An 18,131-nucleotide genomic window follows, 5' to 3' on the forward strand; every position below is an offset into this window, starting at 1 on the left:
GTGCCAAATTACATTCTCAAATATTTTTTTATGAATAAAGGGCATGATGACTAAGGTTGTATTTCATGAAATCTCTCATAAAAGCTGTGACATAAAGTGTACGAGCAGAACCAGCAGGCATTCACTGTACTTTTGTTGGCTTAGAAGGAATGTACAACTCCAGTGTTTTCATTTCTTACTTGTTTTTACTGGGAGTCTTATCTTATGAGTGCAGATAAAACACGACTTGGGGATGTTCACATGTGCTGGTTTGCCCAAATTATACAAAACAATAATACAAATTCTCTAATCATTTGAGGAGAATGGGATTTCATTTTTGGTTCCCAAAACTTTGAAAAACTTCAACATAAACATGCATTTCCATAGAAAATATCCTGGTTTCATTACTGTTTGAAATTAAAGAAATAATAATACAAAAATAATAAAAAAAAAAAACATTCAATTCATGTTCTGTGGATCACTTGGAGCAGTGGGTCTAAATATCTATAGCTATATAGATACATATACTGTATATGTATTATGTATATGTGTGTGTTTACTTTCATAGTGCAACAAATAATATTATAATAATCTTTAATCGTCTCTATTAAACTATTTATTATTATTTATTACTACCTGTTATTTTCTCTTGCTTTTTATATCTTTGTAAAAGCACTTTGTAACCTGTTTTTGAAAAGTGCTATATAAATAAAGTGATTATTATTATTATTATTATTATTATAACTCTCTTTTTAATACATTTATCTTGTGTTGTTCTTTTACATAACTATGGAAGTGTAAAAAATAGGCTACACCATATTATTTCAAGGGACATACATGAGGTGGTCCACAGTATACATATAAACATAGAGAAATTATAAGTATAGTATAATAAGTATGTTAAAGTGTGCACATTATACTATGATATATAATAATAAATATGTAAATATGTAAAAAAAAAAAAAAATGTATAGCCTACTACAATATACAACAACAGTGCAAATAATAATAATGCTAAAAATGGGATCTATATTTAAGTGTATTAAAATGCAAGAATATAGGCTTTAAATTGGGACAAACTGTTTCTGGAGATCAACGCTGTCACCACAAACAAAAACCCACTCACCTGTATGTATCTGGTGGAGGAGACAGACATCCTGAAACCTGGGTAAATGAAACCAAAACTATCCACATGACTAGATACCAGTACAAATAAGTTAAGTGAGGAAATATGTTTTGTCATTTGGGTGAACTGACCCTTTAATTGACTAATTGACACCTGGCACCTATTGGTGAACAGTTCAGCCAATCAAACACACCTTTTGCATTGAGGCTCTAGAGGCTCCGCCCACTTCAATTAGATGCTGCAGGTGCTTGCTGCTACCTAAAGTAGCATTTCATTAGCAAGCAAGCCACCAACAAGTGTGATTTTATCACTTCAAGATGACTTTGTGGAGAAAATAATGGTGTTTTTGACACTCTATTGCTGCTGCTTGGGTACAGAAAGGTCTTCTGCCTTCATTCACATCAGCTGTGGGCCACACAGGTGCACTTGAAGCCAGATGTAAGGCCATGATGTAGCAGCTTGGCACCAGGTCAGGAGGACACTCTTCCCAAAGGAGGAGCCAGGGGGGCAAGGTAGGTAAGCTAAGTGCTAACTGCTTGTGCTAACATGCATGTTTTATGTTGTTGGTGTATTTGCTGTGTTTGGCTGCCTGATAATTCCTGTCATTGTGTCTTTAGCTGTGTGCATTTGGTTGTGAATTAATGTTAGTTTCCTTTAGTGGACAAGCTTGTGTTGTGGTTGCTGTTTGGCATATTATTATGGGACATTCATGCTGTTGATTTAAGTGCTGATAAACATATGAATAATCATGTTTCAGTATTGTGGAGTTAGTTCTGTGACATGTTTCCTCCTTGGTTGTTGCTGTTTTATTTTTTTTTTTATTTTTGTTTAAATGTTGCTAATGTCTGCATGTTGGTTTTTAGGGATTTAAATATGACGAGCAATGCATTCTTGTGATTTTTTATGTACATAAATGACATACATCTGCTGCACAGCTTATGTATTTTACACTGCTGCTGCATATCAGGTGGATTGCTGGGTTAAGGTTTATCCATCTCTGTTCACTACGTAGTATATTCCAGTGATTCCCAACCCGGTGAGTCATAAGATAAAAACAATTGTTTCTAATGCTGTTTGGTCAGGGAGGTTTCCTGTCATCCCCATTCTCTGCTGTGCTTTCTTGAGTATCTGTGTGGTCATGTAATAATCATGCTCCACGTATGTTGGCTTACTGAATTGTACACGTAATCTTTCAAATGTGGAATCCTGATGTAGTAGCAACCCCAAAAAACATTATTTTTTTCTTGACATGCCATACCGGCGTTTCAAAGAGTATATTTGTTATATTCCACATTACCTATTCAGTGTTTTTTTTGCATCAACATTCCTCATTTAAATTTATACTTCTCTTGATGTTGAATGGTTTTGAATACAACCTTACTATAAATCAGTATTTTGCAGTAGATGTACTGAATTGACCTCCAAACAAGAGTAAACAGAATACCTCAAACTATTTGCTTTAAAGTGTTTCTAATGTGTCCAGTGCGGCTTGCGTCCGTCTGTTTTTCTTGCGGTTCAAACAGTATGTTTGTGAACTATTTGGCAGTATTCACTATTTACACTTCTTATAAAGCATGCAAAAACAAGATTTGAAGCCAGCCTCCTGTTCAATACATGTGGTGTGACTGAGTAAGCAGAGTAGGCAGACAGTGCGTGTGATGTGTCGGGCTGGCTTTCTGTGGAGTGGTTGCAAAAAAAAAAAAAAAGAAAAGCTGGCTAATTTTTTAGTTTTTCTGCTTCCTGCTCAGCCTGGCACTGTGGTTATGGAAGTGGGGGGTCTGTGTGGTTTCAGGTGACCCATAGCTGTGTGGGAGGTTTGGTTGCTGGTAGTGGTGGGTCTGCCTGCTTATCGGAAATGCCCCCCCCGTCCCGGTGCCCACACCCTCACTCCCTGTAAAAGCAGCCAATGTTTCCTTATGGCTCATAATGAGATACACCTTCAGGGCTGTTTATTTACAAGCTTCTGAAACACCTCTGTGTATTAACAGGGCGTCCATTCACAATATCGGAGGTGATGTATTTACAAACCTGTCCACGGACAGAGATGTTGACTTCCGCAGCAAATTGGGGGTGAAGTTTTCATGGTCACGGGGATTTGGGCAATTCATATGCTGGTATTTATCCCAACAGATAAATATCACACCGAGTTACAGATCACAAAATGCTGCAGTGCAGAGGACCTTGTTGACAGTTATGCCACAGTTTTATATTTGATTTTACACTTGCACAGCTAAAATCAAGTTGTAACTTATGGCTGGACAATGTTGAGAAAAATGCATTTTTTTCTTTTTGTCCTGTTTGCTGCTTATGATTTCAGAATATGTTGGCACAAAATGTCTTATTCACTTATTCAAAACTTCTTAGAATTTGCCTATTTTTAATACAATGGTCTTTAGGGCTGGGACATCTATCTATTTGATACTATTATGATATTTGGGTGCCGATTCGATGTGTATTGTGATTTTTAAATATTGCGATTCTACAAGTATTGCGATTCGATCTTATGATTTATTGTGATTTTTGTTAACTTTTTTAACAGTAGACCATGGGTAAAAGTTGAATCGTTCACTTCTAGGGACTTTTACTTTGGAAAATATCAAAATGAATACAATGAAAATGTTTGATTTTCAGCATGTATGTAGTCAGAGATGTCCTGAAGTCAAATATACCAGTCATTGTAACGTATGTGACGTCACGTTACTCAGACTACAACAATAAAAGCGGTAACTTCCTTCTACCTCCGCATAGACTCAAATGAAGCAAATATACTGATTCTGGCATTAAAAAATCTATTTCAAAATAGTAAAAAAACAAATTGTGATACCTAGGTGAATTCATTTTTTTCTCACCCCTAATGTTCCTGCAACTAAACCAGTGAACCAAAGTTTGCAAGTAATCAAATTAAGTTTTCACAACAAAATAAGAAAGCTGTTTGTGGAAATCAAATTAATTAAAAGGATAATATTGGCAGAATATTGGCATTTTAACAGTTTCTGCACCCTGCAGCTAAGCAGCCATATTTCATATATTTTACAGTATTTTCACTCTACCAAGTGAAGTGTGGACTGATCCAGATTTCTTAAGTTATAATTGGCTCTGAATCATTGTTTTCTCTTTGTGTTCTCCTGGGTATAGATGCTCTATATCTGACTGACACATCCTGCTCCCTGCTTGTGTGTTCCTTTTTTAGGTTGCGCAAACAAAACCAACAAACGATCCCCGCCGCAGTACGCAAATCAAAATGTGGCTTTTTCAAATAAGTTGACATATTTTTGTAATGTAACCAATATGCAACAGTATACTCTATCTTTAAGTCCAGATTCACTTCACTGGGGCCGACTCGGATGGAATAAAACATTTTTATAATGCAATTAAACTTCCCAATTTGTATTGGCAGAACTCTCCGAATAGTCCTTTTAATGCTTTCCAACCCCCCAGGAAGAGGTGGGCTGTAATGAGTGGAACATAGCAGAAATCCCCACAGTGTGCATGCTGTGATGTAGTGGCAAATTAAAAAGGTGGGTAAACTATTTCCTTCCTGTCAGTCACAGACATCCTAATGCAGGGGTGCCCAAACTTTTTCCCTTAGAGAGGCCAGAACTGGAGTTTAATGGTGGGCCACGGGCCAAAAACAAACACATATTGTATTGTATTGTTAAGATGCAAAATGGTACTATGATCCCAAATTCCCCAAATTGAATATTCTTTTAGCTTTTACATATTTAACCCCTTAAATCCCACCTGCTGAATACAATCTGGCTCATTTCCAGTCCAATTTATGCAATTCCAAGACTGTTTAGGGACGCCAGTATGCAGAAACCATTTTTATATTTAGACTACATTCATACTACATTAAAAAAACTACATGGAGTAAGCATAAAGTGATCATGTCTGTAAAGGGGAGACTCGTGGGTACCCATAGAACCCATTTTCATTCACATATCTTGAGGTCAGAGGTCGAGGGATCCCTGTGAAAATGGCCATGCCAGTTTTTCCTCGCCAAAATGTAGCGTAAATTTGGAGCGTTATTTAGCCTCCTTCCCTACAAACTAGTATGACATGGTTGGTGCCAATGGATTCCTTAGGTTTTTTAGTTTCATGTGATACCAGGATCTTCACTCTAGCTTTAAAACCGAGCCTGCTACCACCTAAATATCACAAGTTGCATTAATGCATTACAGAAATTAGCGGCGTCAAAACAAATTTGCGTTAATGAGTAATTATAATGTTAACTTTGACAGCTCTAATTCCCATAAAACCTAACTATATTCATAACTTAAATCAATTTTACTTTAGCTGTAGTGTGGTAAAATTGAGATTGACATCATATGTATTCCAGCATGCTAGCTGTGTTTCCACGGGGAGAGAAGACTCAAATCTCTCTCACAACAGACAATGCCGACGTCCAAACAAGGACACAGATGTGTCTGAGACACCGCCTGTTGGAAATATTGGCTAATACCGCTGTGGGGGGAGGTGTACGCCAGTGGCACTGCTTCTCCACAGAGCCACTTAACCTCAGTGGAAAATGTATCGCACAAAGTAAACAGCGGTCTATATTACAGCACAATATGATACAATGCAAACAGAGCGATCGGCCTCCATTGAAGCAGTATGTGGTTTTCAAGCCCAGCTCACATGCAGGTAGAGACTTGCTCTTCATCAGAAATCATCGTTGATATTTACAGGTCTGGAGCTGGATAATTGCTCAGCTGGAGCACTGAAAGACACACCGGAGAGGAAGACAAACAGGATGTGGTGTGAATGACGATAAAAAGAGTGAAGGAAAAAAAAAGAAAGATCCAGGCTTGGCAGGTTGAAGTGGAGCATGTTCTTTTTGGCGAGCGCCCAGCTTGTCCCCTGAATACATGCCACCTGTATTAACTCATGACTAACCTGATTAACCTGTTCATGGATCAGACAGCCGCAGATACGGGAATGATAGATTCCCGGGCTGGCAGCCAAGCGGGCCATCTTGAAGGAAATGGTTTGTGTAATTAACAGAGAAGCTCAGCAGAATGACAGGGGGTAATTGTAGCGTTTGCAGATGATGTCTTATTGTCATCGAGGGTGCCTCCCGGGCTGTTATGGGTACAGGCGGCTGCTGCTTTGGGCTTTGGGATGGGAACAGACACCTGGCAGCACTAGACACGCGAACCCCCTATTGACTCGTCCTATTCACCGCCTCCTCCCTCCCCGATCCGAACCCCATTCTCCCCCCCACCCCTCTCATCCCTTGACACCACCTCCGGAGCAGGTTGCTATGTGGTGTGTTTGATCATATTAGCTTCAAGCTGCTGCAAAGCAATTGCACAATATCCAAACAGCCTTGTCACAATGGCTGGAAACATGGCAGAGGGGCGGCAGGGCGGGGGGCATTAAAAATTTAGCTGTCTACCCTGCTCGCCTTTGAGAGCTCAACATGGTGCAGCTCTTTAAAAAGGAAGTGGTGGCTTCACACGCAATCTTGCACTTTGGCCTTTTCTGTACCCCTTGTTTAGTCTGCACACTGTACCACCTCGGCTGGTTCACCCAAATTACAAAAAATATCACTCGCTCAATATGAAAACACATTTTCTCACTTACCTCTTGTTGTTATTGCCATGCAGATGTTTTTAGGGTTTTTTTGGTGCAGGTTTTGAGATATATATCTATCTCTGAGGTGTGTAATTCTCTGAATGCAGCTTCTTAAATGTGAATATGTTCTTGTTTCTTTACTCCTCTATGACAGTAAACTGAATATCTTTGAGTTGTGGACAAAACAAGACATTTGAGGACGTCATCTTGGGCGATTAGTCCAGAAAATAATCGACAGATTAATCGACAATGTTAATAATCATTAGATGAAGTCAGAAATCTCAGAGGCAGGTATCTCAAAAAGAAAACCAGTTAATATTTTTTCATATACATTGGGTGAACTGACTCTGGATGATGCTGGAGCTGGACCTGGTGCTGCTGGGCTGTGGTGGACCGGTTCTGATGTTGTTGCATTTTAAGTTGGTGATATATTCCCATATTGTGTGTACTACCTCTCTGGTGTTTTTAACTTTAAATTGAATAATCATCATCCTTTTATAGTAGATGTTATATCAGGTCAGGGACATTGGCACAAGAATAAATGAAATAGAAATAGCATACAGTAAATTTAGACTTGCATATTATACGTGTGTCAGTGGAATTAGGTGATACAGGAAGATAAAGAAGAGCTTGCACACATCTAAACAGGCAGGGTTGTCTAAGTGGAATTCCCCACAGTCGACAAAACAGCACAAGAGATCAAAAAGTGACCTCAATGAAAAGTCAGTTTTTAGAAGAGTTAGTGTGTTTTTCACTGGATACTGAACTTAAATCCATATTTAGATCATAAAGACGTCTAATGCGTTGAATTTTCAGAAATGAAACAGTTGACTAAAGTGATTTCAGGTGGATGTAAAGTCCGCTACATGCCAAATATAGTGCCTACATCTGGGGCCTCATTGGATCATGCTTCACTCCCCCCCCCTCCGCTGTTTCCTCTGTCTGACAGATGTCAGACATGCTGCGACAGGCTCAGCCCCAGAGATGTTACGGCGAGAGAGGAAACACGGGGATCAAGAGGGAGTCTATCTTATCACCGCAGGTATAAAAGGAGATTAGCTGACGCACCTGAGGAGAAGCTCGTGCTGGTTTACGCCGGGGTAATGACCGGTTAAACAAAGGTGGTGTTGCAGTGGGGCCCTATACAGCTGGCCTATCGGGTTTGCTTTCCTCAGATCAGTCAATTACACCTCACCTCCGTCGCCTTTATCCAACCCTAGATCAGGTTTTGGCTTGTCCTCACTCTTTTCTAAAGAAGATGAGGTGAATCTGGATACATGCTCACAGGAAACTCCAGGGTCATGTTATATATAATATATAATATAGGGCTGTCAATCGATTAAAATATTTAATCGTGTTTAATCGCAAATTAATCTCACATCTTTTATCTGTTCAAAATGTACCTTAAAGGGAGATTTGTCAAGTATTTACTACTCTTATCAACATGGGAGTGGGCAAATATGCTTCCTGTATGTATATATTTATTACTGGAAATCACTTAACAACACAAAACAATGACAAATATTGTCCAAAAACCCTCACAGGTAATACATTTAGCTTTAAAGAAATATGCTCAAATCATAACATGGCAAACTGCAGCCCAACAGGCAACAACAGCTGTCAGTGTGTCAGTGTGCTGACTTGACTATGACTTCCCCAAACTGCATGTGATTATCATAAAGTGGGCATGTCTGTAAAGGGGAGACTCGTGGGTACCCATAGAACCCATTTTCATTCACATATCTTGAGGTCAGAGGTCAAGGGACCCCTTTGAAAATGGCCATGCCCGTTTTTCCACGCCAAAATTTAGCGTAAGTTTGGAGCGTTATCTAGCTTCCTTTGCGACACGCTAGTATGACATGTTTTGGTACCAATGGACTCCTTAGGTATCTTCACTCTAGCTTCACATTGAGCCTGCTACAACCTCCGAAACATTGACTGTGGTAATGCGAGAAATTAGTGTCGCTAAAACCGGTAACGTTGAAAGCCCTAATGTAATACATAAAACGACTCATTAATTATGAACACAATTATTGAAGATTAAGGGATTGATTTGTGTTTGGAAGCCCAGGAGAACAAACTGACAACCTGTTCGTGGCGTTACATCTCGTTTTCTCCCAGTCTGTCTGTCACATCCTCTCATTTATGAATGCAGATTCATGTTTGCTGCTTGATGTCGGTGCCATCTCCTGACGGGATATCTGACAGGAATAGCGTGTGCTACACAAGTGTAAACCCTCCCCTCTGGTCACACGAAGCCCCCGCTGGCTCTATAGACACAGTCTCTGTTACCAAGCAGACGCAGGAAGCTGGCTCACACACCTGTCTGGCTCATGGCGGCCAGGAGGGGGGCCGTTTTGTAGAATGAGGAAACGTAAAGGCAGAGTAGGAAGGCAGGTGGGCTCCGCTGATTAAAGAGAATGAGTAAAACAACTGTATGGTAAACAGATGTTTGGACTGGTGTCGATACACCTGCAAGAGCTGCCTCAGTACGAGCGTTCAGCACTGCTAGTGATTTTTTAACGGCGGTCTGGTTTTTCCATTTGCGTTTGAGTGATTTTACTGTTCCCTGTTTATGTTTAGCGTCAGTGTGCAGTCCATTTCAGCTCCTGCTCAAGAAGAAAGCATCGCTTTTTCTGATGTGTGATTTATTTGCCTTTTAAAGCGCTTTATAGCTGCTACCTTGTTTGTGTCAGCTCAAGTGTGCTGCTACCCCGGTCCATAAGTAATGTTGTTGTACTGTGTAGGTTTATATATGCTGCTTGTACACATGCTGTATGCTGTATACACAGCAGATGGTGCAGCTCTCTGCATCTATACATACTGTATGTGGCTGTACACATAGCAAACACATGCATTTGTTTCAACAAATTAGGAATAGATTACCAAACATTTTGTCAAATACATCTCAAATTTATGATGTATAATTGTATGTAAGCTATATTAAACTGGCTTACTGGCTGGTTAGCTAAAGCCAAAACCAGCTTGACCTAATGTTTCTCAAAGAACTCAGGCTTCTTTGGAGAAGAAATAGTTGGAGGGGACTACAGACTGTATATGAAGATGGACGACGCGTCTCCACTTCCTCCCACTGTACAGAAATGAAGACAAAATATCCTGGATATGGGAGATGCCAACTTGAGATTGTGACATAATTTGGAGCCAGAGTCTGCGCGGTAGTGATCGGGTGGTGGAGCTGCGGTATCGAGGTCACCAGTCTGAACCTATCGCGAGCCTTTGATTTTGTCAAGTCGAGTCTAAAGTCACCAAATTTGAGACTCGAGTCCAAGTCGTGTGACTCGAGTCCATACCTCTGAATTGTGTCACATCTATCTGCATATAGGCAGCTGTTCTGTTTCGCATTTTACTGTTGTGGAAATTTCTAAAATTTGCTTAAAAATTGTGCAACATTTTAATAAAAACTTGACATACAATGCAAGCAAATTAAAGCAAAATTAGCTGAACATCAAAAAGCAAAATTCTGCTAACTCGTATAAATGTGTCAGTAAACAGGTCCCTTATGTACAGCCCATCCCTGCATCCTTGTGTATTTGTTTGCATGAACACATCACTTGTGAGTGCCAGCTTCGATGAGCCGATGCACACTTGATGATGGACTGCATGCGAGGGCGAGAGCGAGCTGTGTGTATGTGTATTTTGATTATTGCACCACCCCCCTGCTGAGACACTTAAATGTGGTCAGACACACGCCGACTGATGGCCATCAATAATGCACATGGCGGGAGGATCCGGCAACCCGCGTTATCATCAGGGACAATTGGTCTGTCCCTGCTGGAAGCCTTCCGCAGACGGATGGCTTCAATTTCCTATCTGATGAGGAGGAAAAGTAGGAAAAAAAAAAAAACCTCCATTGCCAGACTAGCCCGGCCCAAGTCTATGAGTGAGTATCATCGTCCCATCTAATGCCTGATTATTAACATTAGGACCCTGCATGAGATGGTCTGGGTGTTTGCGCTGGAAAAGTGGGTCTTTATAACGGTTAAAGCATTCACTAACAGATGAGGCAATATCTCACAGTTTGTCAGCGGGGGTCCGAGCCCAGCTGTTGGCATGATAATGTGTGGGGGAGACGGATGCCGACTGTGTTTGTGTGAGTGGGAGGCAAAGAGGCAGAGTTATAGGGACGTGGGGTGTCAGTTTTGTTGGTGATCAGAGTGAAGAAAATCTAAAAAGATTCTGTTTTTCAGCACATTTATTCAGCTCCAGCGGTGTTTATATCTAATGGTTATCATTCTGTCATCAGGAATTATGAGTTTATCTAATGTCAAAGGAAATAGAAATCATTTGAGAGGAGATTTTGGGAAGTCAGACAGGAATGTCTACGAGTCTTTTAAGCTAGATGTGCGGGGCTGATTATTTTTTTTTTCTGAAAGATATTTCTCTCCTTTGACAAAGCTGACTGTGGCTGCATGTTGCGTGCGTCTGTGCATCAAAGAGGAAATGTGGGCACGTCCACGTGTGTGAGCGTGCGCGCGTGGGCACATGTGTGCACTGCAGCGTTTCCACATGCTGGCATCGCCGTAAACCACCGCATCGGCCTCGGGGAGAACAGAGCTTCATTTCATCTTTGTTTTTTTTGGTGATGTCACATTCAGACTTTAATAGTAACGCTTCCAGTGCTGCACAGTCAATGGCTACCAGTCTTTAGTCTGGAAACCATTGCCCTGCCACTTCCTCCTGCTGGTCCATGACCGACGGCCCACTCACAGCCCTAATCAGGCCCTGATGAGAGCTCCCAGCGTTCCTGCATGGCTTTGGGGCTGTTTGAGGTGGTTTGCTGGTGATAGAGGTGGTGGAAAGTCCTCAGCCACCGTGCATTCCCAGTCCTGGCATGGAAACGGGCCCCATTTGGGGTTTTCCTCTGGAGACGCGTGGACGAAGCTGATGTGGTGGCAGCGTGGATGCACATGTGGTGACATGGTCATTGAGAGAAGAATGGAGAGATAACACAGACTGAGGACATTTTTCCTGCAGACATTTTGTGTGCAGTAAGTCAAGTCAATTTTATTTGTATAGCCCAAAATCACAGATCTCAAGTTTCCCCCTTCCAGGATGGACACATGTGCAATAGATGTCGTGTGTACAGAGTAACAACATAATAAAAATACAGCATAGACAATCCATATGACAAAAATGAATACATATAATGTGAACATATGTGAGAAGGTGGATCCAGGAGGATGTCAAGCAGATAAAGCCAGAGTAACACGACCTCCTCTCCACGCCAAACAGATAGAGCCAGAGCAACACGACCTCCTCTCCACCCTGGAACCTAGAGTAACGCAACATTAGTTCTTCGTGGTTTTCTCCTGCAACTTGATTGGATGCTGTCAGATTGGTTCAAACAAAGTGGATCTGGGGGATTAAGTGTTGAATAGCGTTAACGTCAGTTGATTCAGGAATTGAAGGGAAATCATGAATTGATTCATGGCACACTTTTTAAATATGGGTAACATACTTTTTAATCTTTGGGCGTGGGGGAAGTCAAAAGGCTCAAGTCCCAAGTGGAGTCACTGGTGTTAAAGTTAAAGTCGAGTTTTAAGTCTGTTTTTTTTAAAGGTCGAGTCACCAAATTTGTGTACATTGAGTCATGTGACTCCAGTCCACACCTCTGAATCTTGTCACGTCTATATGCATAAAGGTAGCTGATAGGAACACTCACTGTTTCACATTTTATTTTGCGGAAATTTCTGAATTTTGCTTAAAACTTGCACAACATTTTAATGGGAACGTAACTTCACATAACATGCAGACAAGCAAAAGCAAAATATCACATATCACGGGCTGAAGAAATTTTTCCACCATACATTTCCACCTCTCCTTAATGACTATCACATCAATTGCCTGCATCACCGCAGCGTTTGAACGTCACTTACAGTTTTAAGGTCAGTACATTAGTGTAATAAATTTATTCATAGCCTTCTCCCGGCCCCCGAGGCTGGCAGGCATCTTCTTTAATAAGGCGCTGACATCTGTCTGCTGAGATTGCCCACCGAGCATCATCTCCTTCAAATGGGGGCCAGAGGACCCTGAGTGTGAGTGTGTGTTTGTCATTGTTTTCCGACACACACACACATTGTCACACACACTGAAATTTGGCTGCATGCCATCAACGCACCTTGAACACGGGAATGAAATGAACACATTAGCTCAAGTCACTGAGCAGCCTCCCACCCATACCAAGTCATACCTGTATTTAGCGTCTTGTCCTGCGCGTCAGTATTGAATACTAATGCATTTTTTCCGCTCCAGCAGATACATATGTAACTCGCCATCAACAAGTCATATGAAACGTGATCACTCCATTACATGGTAAATTTGTATTTCCTCTTTTATTCCCCCATCCTCCATCTTTCCCCTTTATAATTGCCTACACACAGGAGGCAGTGCTTCTGAGCAGACACCAGCAGGCTATATGTGAATTGCACAGATAAGAGACAATTCTTCTTTCTTCTGTATCATTAGTTACCATTCTGATCAAAAGATGAGAGTCACGGATAGTTCACCAGACTAAATTTGTCCTCTCCGGTTTTGAAGCCTGGTTCAAACGTTCGTTTTTTTTCGTCTTCAGGGCAACGGCTTCTTCACACTTGTTCAAAGACAAAAAAGGAAAAACATCAAATGGGGTTATGCATTTGATTATCATGCTTTTGATAGTATCTGCATCACAGAGAATTGAATCTTGTCATCGTGCATATGTGAGTGTGACAGATGAGGGTTATGGTGAAGGTTTCACAAGTACAGGAAGGTTAGCCAAAGTGCATCTTGTTTTTCTTTTCAAGGGATTTGGTAACAAAAAGAAAAATATCGAATACCCCGGCCTCATCACCTTTGATTTGCCTTCCGGGCCAATCACGAGTCGAGCGCGGCTGCAGCTTGCTAGTGTGAGCCATCTAGCTGCTACGTTAGCACCACGGCAGCTGTTTGGCTAGAAAGACAACTAACAACTAACCATAATTGACACATGTTCTATTACACAGACTCATGACGGTTATGGAAAGTTAAAATTATATCTTCTCTCTCGTTCAATTCCCGAGCCTCCGGCTGCGTGACTACTTCAATCAGAGTAGCTGTCAATCAGAGCAGCTGTCAATCATGACGTCTCGCCCCCTTTTTATAGCATCAAATAACTAATTAAACCAAACTTAACAGAAAAATTAACACTTGAACATACATCAGCATGATAAGAACAACCTAAAATGACAGAGACCATCTTTGGTAAAAATGTAAATGGACGTGTATTTAGATTTTTTTAGTTTGGCCCATGTCTCATCCGCTAACATAGAGGAGGCGGGATTTATGGCCTATACTGCAGCCAGCCACCAGGGGGCGATCGAGATGTTTTGGCTTCACTTTAGGCAAAATTTTGCGTAGATTTTGAGTGTTATTTAGCCTCCTTCACTACAAGCTAGTATGAAATCGTATGGTCACGTCAGCTGTCAGTCATGGCTGAATCCTCAATCTAATGTGCTTTGCAGTTGGAAGCTTGTTCAGGCAGCTCATGTTTTATTTCTTGCAATGAAAACAATAATTGTCTAATGGCCTGACAATAAGAAGATTTATGCCTTTGTTGGAAAAGATCTCGGCAGCTTTTCCACCAGATGCCTTCCCAATGCAGTGCTGTGGTAACCGACGTCAATAAACCAGCGAAGAGGAGCGTTCACTTTTCCCAATGGAAAGCCAGTCACATGGTGCAAATGTAGCAGCGCTAGTCCCATTTTTAGCAGCATGCTAAAACTTTAATGTGCTGTTTTTAAGATCACAGAAATAGCATAAAATTTATACTAGACGGAATCATGTAAATAAAGAATAAAAACTGGCATGAACATTGTCATAGTCCAGCAGCAGAATTGGAAAGGACGGCGAGGAGAGCACACTAACCGCAACGCTCCATGTCCTTTTTTAATAAGCACCAATAAAAGCAAACGGCCAGACTGCTGATATAACGGCTTCCACTCGACTGTCCTCCAGCCGGGCTAAAGAGGTGAAGGAGAGATAGAGAAAATGTGGCTGATCTTTTTTTTTTGTCTTTATAGGTGTCATCGGGTGGTATTGTAACCTGCATAAAATGTGTCCCTGGTTAAAAAAAAAAAGAAATCACCAAAGATATGCTGCCATGCATATTTTACAGCTGCCAGAGAGTGCATAGAGTTTACAAGGGTGCACGTCGTAGAGGTGCTTCCTGATTTCTTTCTTCCCGAGCGAAGCGGATAGTATGAGAAGTGTTTAAGCCAAGAGAAAAAAAAAAAGGAGGACATTAAATAAAGTGCAAAAAAAGAGGGATATGAAATTGGGGGTGAGTGAGTCTGGAGTCCGCAAACCCTTTTCCCTCCTCGCTACCATATTCTGTCCATTAGTGTGAGTGGTGCTTTTCCACACTGTGGTTACCTCTCTCTTCAGGTTGACTTATCCCTCTTGAAGCATGCGGGAGTATGGAGGGGGCGGGGGTAGAAGATGGAGAGAAAAATGGAAGTGATGGAAGCAGAGGTGGGTGGTAATTAGAAACATTACTGTCATCGGAGGGTTATCTGTGCATCTATTCTGCTGGTCCGTGTTTTGATACTGGAGAGAAATTACCCCGGCAGCCAATTAAAGGGCCTTTCTCTCTCTCTGATAAGCGGGCTATTAATACTGTGGCAACGGTTGGCACTTAACTGTGGCAATGAATGCCCGTCGATGAGCATTGAAAGTTTATCAACTCCTCCCCGGGCTCCACTTCTTTCTTTCTTCTAGAGAGAATTAACTGATACGGCGAGAGGCTAAGCTCCAGGCGTCTTATCAGCTGATTACTCTCTAAAACCATGAAGTGCATTTTTAATGGAAAAAAAAGGGAAGAGTTGTTTCTACTGTATAATATAAAAACAGCTCTGGGCGTACAATGTATGAGCTCTGTCATAAACTCTAAGAACCGCGTTGTGGAGTTATAGTCTCATGCCTCGTATAAATGCCTGGTATGAGGCGCTATGTGTGTGCGTGATGATGAAGGATTTTCCCTCCCTCCAGGAAAAAGGACGGGATTGTTCAACAAGCTGTCTCCTTGAAGACTTTTTCTTAAACGTCTTTCTCTGTTTTTCTGCGGAGTTAGGGTGTGTGGGAGTGCGTTCATAGCTCTACAAAAATTGGATGCATGCCAAATGCACAATTAAATAACGTCAAAGCATATCGCTCACGTTGAGTTTGATGGACATTTCTATAGCGGCGTCCTAAAATGCTATTAGTGTTATTCAGTTTCTTTGATTGCACAGGCTTTTATTAAAGTTTCACAGTTATTTAACTCTAATTATTTCTAAAATGAAAAATTCAACAGCAAAAGAGCTTGAAGTTTTGTGCACAGAATTAAAGTGCGTGCAAGACCAGTTTGAACAGATTTTGGTGAGCTTAGCACACATGAATGGAGCCTAGGGGAGACTGGGGACACAGTTTCTCAGTATATCTATGCTACCACTTAAGGGGAAATATACAATGTGAGTCCTATTTTCTTCTTTTAGTTCTTGTTATTGTGCCTGTTGGTTATGATAATGTATTTAGCTACTGTTCCCTGTAGGGAATTGGCTTTAAAACAAACCTAACTAAAACAAAGTCCATTGTAACATAGTTCCCTAAATCCCTTTTTGGGAATTGAACCAAGTGATAAAAGGTAGCTTTAGTTTCTCTTACGTTTAACTAACCTGGGGGTTTTGTTTGCCCTGTTGGGCCTATTCTTGATGACATTGCTGTGTTCGGAGATCTGAGCTAGGGATGTCACAAGAACCGATTCTTTGGTACCAAGTCAGTGCCGAAATTCTGAAAACGTGACGGTACTCGTTTTCCTGCCGTAGGTACCAGGGATCAGGGCTCGAGACTAACGTTGTCCCGTTGTCCCAGGGATGATAGAAAATGTCCCTGATAATGCTACATTGTGAACAACAAATCCGCAGGAGGAGAGCTGGTAACGGTAGCTGTTAGCAGCCGGTAAGCAGCAGAGTCCTTCTTGGCTAAATAATGGAGCTACAGTAACAGCTATCATACGGTCATTGCATTTAGTTACATAATGACGTTCAGGCTCTATTCCGTAAAATGAGAATTTGGCGAACGTAAATTATAACGTTATCATGATGTGTTCAAATGTAATCTTCTAAAATGTAGTTTTTGGCAAGAAACTTCAGTCGGCTCATCAGGGATTAATAATAAATTCACAAAAAACAGTATGTAAATGGTAATAAAAGTTGTATGTTGAAGTACATGGGATTTATATTGTAGAGCTGTAATGATGAATCGATTAGTTATCAACTATTAAATGAATCGCCAGCTATTTTGATAATCAATTAATCGATTTGAGTCATTTTTAAAGGAAAAAATTCTCTGATTCCAGCTTCTTAAATGTGAATATTTTCTTGTTTCTTTACTCCTCTATGACAGTAAACTGAATATCTTTGAGTTGTGGACAAAACAAAACATTTGAGGACGTCATCTTGAGCTTTGGGAAACAACATTTTTCACCCTTTTCTGACATGTTATACACCAAACAACTAATCCATTAATCAAGAAAATAATCAACAGATTATTGCCAATTAATCTTTAGTTGCAGCCCATATTGTTTTGATTTTTACCGTGGTATCAAATTTTGACTACTAAATTTCAGGCATCGTGACATCCCTTATCTCAGCAGATCTCCGTCAGCATAACCGATAGAACTGATAACAAGAGCTGCGCAAATACAACCCAAGTTGAAATAAACCATAGTTTTAGTTTAATGCTTTAAAAAAAAAAATAACAATGTTTCCCTAATCTTGCTTAAAAGCAAACAAACAAGCAAAAAAAAAAATTTTGCATAATCTGCGTTTTTGCAGAATCGTCCAATATCAACATTCTGTCCAGTGATGAGGTTGGAATAAATTTAATTCTAGGTCATTTCTGCAAGTTGAACCAGGCGATACATCCACCAATGTGATGCACATTTTAGGAACAAGCTTGCTATTACGATTTTTACCATTGTAGACAGTAAAAACTCAGGATGTGATGTTAAAAATGTCCTTTAATACAACCAGAGTTAGACAGTGCAGGGAGTGGAGAGGACACAACTGCTAGGGTTGTGTTTCAGTGCCGCTCTCTCTCGCTCAACATGAGACCGACACTCAGTTAGGATGTTGATTTCCTGTGGGAACGGTCCTCACTGAAATATCCACTCACGGTTCTGTAAGTCACTTTGTCCTCATGGGGTCCACGCCTCTCCTCAGCTGCTGCACAGATGAACAAATGACTCCAGATGTGACACAGTAAATATCCCCATCAAGATGGAGCAAAGTGGAATGTCAAGTGTTGTGCTGTCTCTCTCTCTCTCTCTCTCTCTCTCGTTCTGTCTGGCTCTCTGTATATATGTGTGTGTCAGTGTGTTACCTGTCGCTGTGCATGCCTGTATATGTTTATGCTCATACAAGTGTGCATGTGA

General features: G+C 40.9%; 1 long non-coding RNA gene across 2 annotated transcripts in view; it reads left to right on the top strand.

Annotated features, from left to right (window-relative positions):
- The first annotated feature begins 1,342 nt into the window (after positions 1-1,342).
- The window catches only part of LOC119479272, a 209,292-nt gene continuing 192,503 nt past the window's right edge, over positions 1,343-18,131 (top strand). For both annotated transcript variants that reach the window (XR_005204652.1, XR_005204653.1), the window contains exon 1: positions 1,343-1,617. This is a non-coding gene — a long non-coding RNA (uncharacterized LOC119479272). The remainder of the gene's footprint in view (positions 1,618-18,131) is intronic.

Source organism: Sebastes umbrosus, chromosome 20, assembly GCF_015220745.1.
Source record: "Sebastes umbrosus isolate fSebUmb1 chromosome 20, fSebUmb1.pri, whole genome shotgun sequence".
NCBI classification, from domain to species: domain Eukaryota; kingdom Metazoa; phylum Chordata; class Actinopteri; order Perciformes; family Sebastidae; genus Sebastes; species Sebastes umbrosus.